Source organism: Silene latifolia, chromosome 2 (assembly GCF_048544455.1).
Source record: "Silene latifolia isolate original U9 population chromosome 2, ASM4854445v1, whole genome shotgun sequence".
Taxonomy (NCBI): Eukaryota; Viridiplantae; Streptophyta; class Magnoliopsida; order Caryophyllales; family Caryophyllaceae; genus Silene; species Silene latifolia.
The window spans coordinates 26,972,480-26,980,603 of record NC_133527.1 but is presented as its reverse complement, the minus strand read 5'-3'; the positions used below and the strand labels follow the sequence as shown (position 1 = coordinate 26,980,603).

General features: G+C 43.9%; 2 non-coding genes across 2 annotated transcripts; one reads left to right on the top strand and one right to left on the bottom strand.

Annotated features, from left to right (window-relative positions):
• Positions 1 to 306: 306 nt before the first annotated feature.
• Positions 307 to 412, bottom strand: LOC141645115 (small nucleolar RNA R71). The gene has a single exon (XR_012544705.1). It is a non-coding gene; the product is annotated as a small nucleolar RNA R71 (small nucleolar RNA).
• A 4,443-nt stretch (positions 413 to 4,855) lies between these two features.
• On the top strand, positions 4,856 to 4,962 carry LOC141644825 (small nucleolar RNA R71). Its single transcript, XR_012544430.1, has one exon. It is a non-coding gene; the product is annotated as a small nucleolar RNA R71 (small nucleolar RNA).
• Positions 4,963 to 8,124: the final 3,162 nt, after the last annotated feature.

The following is an 8,124-nucleotide window of genomic DNA, read 5'->3' as shown; positions in this document are numbered from 1 at the left end:
TTTGGCACCTTGGCCCCAAACAACTTTGAAATGCATCCCGCCCAAGTCGGGTTAGTTGAGAAGGACTTGTTTGGGGCACATATTGAAGAGGATGCCCATGCTCACCTCTGGAAGTTTAAAAGGAAAGTTTCAATGATGAAGAAGAATGGGGTGTCCGAAGACACTTTGAGAATGATGTTGTTTCCGTTTTCTTTAACGGGCAAGGCGGACCGATGGTTGAACATTAACCCACCGGATACTTTCACGACGTGGGATGACTTGGCTAAAGCATTCATGGCCAAATACTACCCTTCATCAAAGACCGCCATGCTCGTAACGAGATTCACACATTTCAACAAGAAGACGGGGAATCTTTAGGTGAAGCTTGGGACCGATACCAAGACTTGATTGCAAGTTGTCCCCATCATGGAATACCGGAATGGTATATTACTCAAACATTCTTTCAAACTTTGCTACCAAGGACTAAGGAAATGGTAAATGCCTCCACGGGGGGAGGATTTGATCATTTGAGTGATGAGGAAGGTATGACATTGATCAAGAAGATGGTGGATTCGGAAGCAAATTATGGGTCTAGAGGAAACATGCTAAGAAGGAATGGGAAGTTTCCTAAGGAAAACTCCTCCAACTCCGAGACAAATGCCAAGCTCGATTTTTGAACTCGGTCGACAATCTCCAAGCCCTCCTCTCTTGAAACACATCTCCGGAACATTCCATCCCCACACTTGTGGAACAAATGTGGGTCATTCCAAAAGTATCTTTTAGCATCATTCCTCAACTTCCGCCTTTCTCTTTGTTCCATTTCATCCGGCAAGAAACCACTCACAATGTAGTTTGCAAGATCCGCAAACCAAGGAGCTTTGATGCCAACTTCCATGAGCCCATCATCCCGTAACCATTCATTGATGGGTCCACTCTTGTCTTGTATCCAATGATCTTCAACGGTCAATCTTGATAGGTGATCGGCTACAACATTTTCCGATCCGGCCTTATCCTTAATCTCTAAATCAAATTCTTGGAGGAGTAGGACCCATCTCAAGAGTCGGGGCTTTGCATCTTTCTTAACCATCAATTGTCTCAAGGCGGTGTGATCGGAGTAAACCACCACCTTAGACCCAACAAGGTATTGCCGAAATTTTTCAACGGCATGAACAATAGCTAACATCTCCTTTTCGGTTGTAGCGTAGCCACATTGTGTTGGGTCAAGGGTCTTGCTTGTGTAGTAGATCACATGATGCTTTCTATCCACCACTTGCCCAAGCACCGCTCCAACCGCGAAGTCCGAAGCATCACACATTATCTCGAAAGGAAGGCTCCAATCCGGTGCCCGGATTATGGGAGCCGTCACCAATGCGTTCTTCAACCTATGAAAAGCCTCAAGACAAAATTCATCAAACACAAACGGGGCATCCTTGAGGAGTAATGAGGTTAATGGTTTTGCTATTTTTGAAAAATCTTTGATGAAACGCCTATAGAATCCGGCGTGGCCTAGAAAACTTCTCACTCCCTTAACATTGGAAGGAGGTGACAAGTTCTCTATGACGGCAACCTTAGCACCATCAACCTCAATACCCTTACTAGAGACAATGTGACCGAGTACAACCCCCTCCTCTACCATAAAATGGCATTTTTCCCAATTAAGGACGAGGTTGTGCTCCTCACATCTCTTCAAAACATTGGTCAAATTCTCAAGACCATGATCAAATGAGTCTCCATGGACACTAAAGTCGTCCATGAAAACTTCCATGCTTTTTTCTAGAAAATCAGAAAAGATTGCCATCATGCACCTTTGAAAGGTGTCGGGCGCATTACAAAGCCTGAATGGCATCCTACAGTAGGCATAAACTCCTATTGGGCAAGTGAAGGTCGTCTTCTCTTGGTCATCCGGGTGGATGGGAACTTGGAAAAACCCGGAATAACCGAAGCAATAGTATGCATGGCCCACGAGCCTTTCTAGCATTTGGTCAATGAAGGGAATCGGGAAGTGGTCTTTTAGGGTGGCGGCATTGAGCTTGTGATAGTCAATACATATTCGCCACCCGGTCACGGGTCTAGAAGGTAGGGTTGTGCCATCCTCTTGTTCAACCATTTGCACCCTCCCTTTCTTTGGTACAACGTGTACCGGACTAACCCATTTACTATCGGTTATTTGGTATATAATACCGGCCTCTAGAAGTTTCAACACTTCACTTTTTACCACTTCGGCCATCTTTGGGTTAATCCGCCTAAGACCGTCAACCTTGGGTTTACTCCCCTCTTCCAAAACTATTCTATGCATGCACAAACTCGGACTTAAGCCCTTGATGTCGTCAATGCTATACCCAAGTGCCCCTCTATGATTTTTCAAGATTTGCAAAAGCCTCTTTTCTTGGGGCTCACTTAGGTTAGAATTGATAATCACCGGGAAAGCCTCCCTCTCATCAAGAAAAGAATACTTGAGGAAGGGAGGAAGGGATTTGAGCTGTACATTTGGAGGGAGAAATCCCTCCACTTTCTTCAATAGTTCCTCATCAACTTCATGGTCCTCCTTCATGGTCTCATCATGCAAGGAGATTTGAAAAACTTCTTCCATCTCCTCTTCTTCTCGGGCTACCTCATGTACAACCTCATCTACCAACTCAATAGTGCTCAATCTTTCCATCCCTTGTCCTTTCATCATATTTGGTAGGTTAAATTCGATTTCGTTGCCCTCAATTTGGAAGGTTAGCCGCCCATTCTTCACATCAATGAGTACTCCTCCGGTAGCCAAAAATGGCCTACCTAGGATGATGGGAGTATGGCTATCCTCCGGAATATCAAGGACAACGAAATCGGCGGGAATTAAAAACTTTCCGACCTTGACGGGCACGTCCTCAAGCACCCTCATAGGGCGCTTGACGGTCCTATCCGCCAATTGGAGAGTCATGGCAGTGGGAGCCAAGTTTTGAATGCCAATCCTTTTTGCAACTTTCAAAGGAATAACACTAACACTTGCTCCCAAGTCACAAAGAGCTCTTGATATAGGAACACCGCCAACCACACATGGGATGGAAAAGCTCCCCGGGTCACCAAGTTTAGTAGGCAATTTGTTAAGGATATGAGCACTACATGCTTCTTCCATAGCCACTATTTCTTGGTCACCCAAGACTCTTTTCTTGGTCAAGATGTCTTTCAAAAATTTTGAGTAGGTCGGCATGTTCATAATCACTTCCGTAAAGGGTAGGGTAACCTCAAGTTTCTCAAGCATATCACAAAATTTGGCATACTTGAGGTTTTCCCTACTCTTAATGGCTCTAGAGGGGTAAGGAATTTTAGAGACAAGTTGAGAATTGGAAGATACCTTTGGATGAGCCGAACTCTTTGTTACCTTTTTAGAATGTGGCAAAGGTACTTCTTCAATAGCTTCTTCCTCATAAGGGAGGTATTACACATATCCATCAACATCCTTGTCCACTTGAATCCCTCTTCTAGACAAATCTTCACAAGCCTTCTTTCCTTTCTTGTCTTCACTAGCCTTACCCGACGCTTCAATGGGTGAGCTTTCATCTTCACCATCCATTTCCAACCCATTCCCCTTGGGATCTTCATCAACTTCCAACTCAAGTTCTTTGTAAGGGTCCTCAAGCTCTACACCGCTCCTCAACACCACCGCATGAGCATGGTGGCTATTTGAGGCATCCTTGGAGCTTTGTCCTTGAGCCAATAGACCATCAGGCGGCCTTTGAGGGTTAGCCATAGCATGAGAGGCCATCCTTGACTCTATTTCCCTCATGTCTTTAAGGAAGGTAGCCCTCAAGTTTGCTTGTTCTTGTTGGGTTGTCTTGGCAAAGTTAGCCATCTCTTGACTATGTTGGAGTTGCATGCCCTTTATCATCTTCAAGAGCTCATTTTGAGGGAGCTCTCCTTGGGGTTCTTGGTAAGGTTGGTTGGCTATGGGTAAAGGGAACCCATAGTCATACCGATTGTTGGAAACTTGGTTATTGTTGCTTTGTCCCCCTTGGAAGTTAGCTCTAGGACCATTGTTGTTGAAGTTTGATCCTTGACCTTGTTCTTGAGACCCTTGAGCATACCCTTGCCCAAATCCTTGATTTGCTTGATTTACTTGATTCCCTTGGTAAAACCCTTGGTTGCTTTGGTTTCCACCAAAATCTTGGTATCCTTGTTGTTGGTTGCCATAGTTTTGGGTTTGATTGTTGCTTGACCATTGGTTTTGATTTCCGGGATTGTTTCTTGGGTTGGGGAAAATTCCCCTTGGTTGAGCAAAACCGGGTGGATTTTTTTGGGCTTGTGATTGGAGATGTTGGGGGTTTTGAACATTGGTGCTTTTGTAACTAAAGTTGGGGTGGTTCTTTAAACCGGGGTGGTAGAAATTGGTATTTGGATTGTAGACGTTTGGGTTGTTGTAGGGTGGCCTTGGTGGTCTAGGATTGTTGTTAAAACTTTGAAAAGCGTTAACCTCTTGAGCATTCTCTTCATAGGCACCATTGTAATTGTTGGCACCAAGTCATATGTATGACCACTCCCTACACAAAGCTCACAACTTGAACCTTGAACCACTTCCTCCATGAGTGCCCAATGTGAGGTCGCGGCTTGGTTTACTTGATTTCTTTGAAACTTCTCAAATTGCTTTGTGAGCAAATCGAGCTTGGCATTTATCTCGGAGTTGGAGGAGTTTTCCTTAGGAAACTTCCCATTCCTTCTTAGCATGTTTCCTCTAAACCCATAATTTGCTTCCAAATCCACCATCTGCTTCTTGATCAATGTCATACCTTCCTCATCACTCAAATGATCAAATCCTCCCCCCGCGGAGGCATTTACCATTTCCTTAGTCCTTGGTAGCAAAGTTTGAAAGAATGTTTGAGTAATATACCATTCCGGTATTCCATGATGGGGACAACTTGCAATCAAGTCTTGGTATCGGTCACAAGCTTCACCGAAAGATTCCCCGTCTTCTTGTTGAAATGTGTGAATCTCATTACGGAGCATGGCGGTCTTTGATGAAGGGTAGTATTTGGCCATGAATGCTTTATCCAAGTCATCCCACGTCGTGAAAGTATCCGATGGGTGAATGTTCAACCATCGGTCCGCCTTGCCCGTTAAAGAAAACGGAAACAACATCATTCTCAAAGTGTCTTCGGACACCCCATTCTTCTTCATCATTGAAACTTTCCTTTTAAACTTCCAGAGGTGCCAAAATTGATGCATTTCCTTTTAAACTTCCGGAGGCATCCTCTTCAATATGTCCCCCAAACAAGTCCTTCTCAACTAACCCGACTTGGGCGGGATGCATTTCAAAGTTGTTTGGGGCTAAGGTGCCAAAATTGATGGGATTACATGAATCATTATGGTTGGGCCGGTTATGATCTCTAAGAGCCATTTGTGGTGGAGGAGGATTTTGCATGTGATGTGGTGGTGATTGAGGTGGGCTATTTGGAATAGGTAAGTTATGAAAAGGGTTTTCTATTAAAGTCTCAATTGTGATATTTGGTTGAATTGTGGTTGTTGTATCAAAATCTTGTGGGATGTGTGAATTGGGTTGGTCCAAGTTTGCTTGAGGGGAATTGTTCCTTACTCTCTCAAGGGTCCTTTTCCTCAAGGTTCTAAAAAGCCTTTCGGGGTCGGAGTTGAAGAGAAGAGCTTGGTGGTTCCTTCTAGGCATACACTTGACAAAGTGTGAGTCTCCTAGTGTTTTTACACACTAGGGGTAGGCAAGAAATCACACACTCTACAAAGAACACACAACTACTAAAGCAAACTAACAAATTGAGACAAGACTAAAGCAAAGACTCTAAATAAAACTAAGCATAACCTAACGCCATCCCCGGCAACGGCGCCATTTGATGGGTAAGTTTTCAACGGTGGGGTCAACACACTTACCACCAACAATAATAACCCAATTTAGTTGTAAATCGGGGTCGAACACAAAGACGGCGGGGGTTTCCACTTAGCCTAACTAAGAGTCAAGTCTAGTCAAATATGAAGGAAAAGGTTTTTGATTTTAACTACTAGAGAAACTAAATAAACGATTGAATGAAGATGAATACGATTGATTAAGAGACTAGGGTCTTCGGGGTCACCTAAATGAACTAAGGGCGACAAGTCGATAACATAGTCCAAGGTGAGGGTTCGTCCTAGAGGCGGTTACCAACTTTTGTTGAGCAACAACTATTTCAAAACATGCAACAAGACCACCAACAAATTTTCATTCAAAGGAGGAATTAAGTTATTAAGACAAAAAGACACAAGCTTTCAGTCACACAATTCGTCAAACACCTTGTATGCAATGCTAAGAAAGACAAATTCCTACACCAAAGACTCAAAACTTATCAATTAATCATGCCCACTAATCCTATTTAGGCTCCCCCTAAACCCTAGAAGGGTAACTACTCACTCATGTTGGAGTTAATCATGCTAATAAGAGGACAAGAACAAATAACATAAAGAGAAAACATGGAGATGATTATAGCAATTATAAGAGACAAAAACAAAATGTAAACAAATGATTAACAAGTAAATAAGAGAGGAGATATACCAACACAAGTACAGGTGATTGCTTAATTGAATAATAAGAAGGAAAACCTTCAAAATCCCCCAATACAATCTTCAAAAACCAAGTGTAAACAATTGATTCTTACTAATACTAACTAATTTTACTAAGTAATTAATAATTATTAAGAAAAGATTAAGGCTTGATTAAGGAAAGATTACAATAAATATGGAAAGTTTTCAGATCTAGGGTTGTGTTTTGAATTGATTAGGGGAGGGGTATATATAGTGTTACATTGGATTAAGGGAGGAAAAGAGAAAAAGCCCATTTGCGTGCTGCGTATTCCGTAGCCGGCGGGCCGGCTGCCGGCCTCCTGTGCCGGCAGCGAGTTCTTCAAAAACTTGGAGAAAATAATGCTGTGTGCTTCCCTGCCGGTGGGCCGGCTGCCGGCAGAGAATTCTTCTTCTTGACTTTTCCTTCCATTTCTTCATATAGAGTTGCCCCCTGCCGGTGAACCGGCTGCCGGCTGCCTATGTCGGAAACGCGTCCTACAACTTTCTTGGCAAAAACCTTCTTTAAAGGATGTTGAGTGTTGGACTTGTGTTCCCTGCCGGTGGGCCGGCTGCCGTCAGAGAACATCTTCTAGCTTGTTTTTCCTCTTTTCTCCTCACAGCACCATCCCCTGCCGGTGGGCCGGCAGCCGGTGCCCTCCACCGGCAGCGAGTTGAAATTAATCTGAAGAAGTTTGATTTTTTTGAAAATTTTGGGCAAATTCCCTGCCGGCAGGCCGGCTGCCGGTTCGCCAACCGGCAGGGACACTCCTTTAACGCATTTAACCAACCCGCAAACCCTCATTTCCCCTATTATTTTCTTTTCCTTCTTCACTCTTCTCCCTCATTACTCCCCTCCATTACCACCAACTCACCCAAATCACCATCAATCACCCTTCATACCTCATCCTCCTTCATTCCTTTCCTCCTCCTTCCCTTTTAATCCTTTAATCCTTCAACAAGAATGGCAAACAAGAGGACAAGGGCAGAAATGGCGCAAGCACAACAACGTTTGGTCGAGGCGGCGGCGAGTGACACTAACCCGGATCCCGACTTCCCGGATGTCGAGTTCGTCACACAAGAGCAAAAAGGTAAATTTATCTTGTTCAAAAAATCGCCCCTTAACCCCGACTAAATTCATTTGTAGACCGGCTATGAGGAGTATGGGTTTAGACGGAGAAACTTTTGAATTGTTTAAAGGTGTCGGAATGAAAGGCTTGTATGATTTGCACGAGGAAACTTATCCCCGCCTCACATGGGAATTCCTTAGTAGTTTCCTTCTAGACAAGAACCGACAAACCCGTATGGTGGAACAAATTCACTTCCGATTGATGAACCGTGATCACTCTTTGTCCCTTGGTAGATTATGCCGAATTTTCGGTCTCACCAATTCCCCAAAATTTAAGCCACCCGAGACCGTTCACTTTTCTAGGGTGTGGAAAGCCATTTCGGGATTGGATGACCAAAACGCCGTAAAAAGGCCGGAAATTGCGTGCTACAATGCCCCCATTCGCATATGGCATCGATTTGTGGGGGGTTCTATCTTTGCGACCCATGAACCGTGGGTTTTCTGGGTTGTTGAATTGGATATTTTGGGGTCTTACGTGCTCA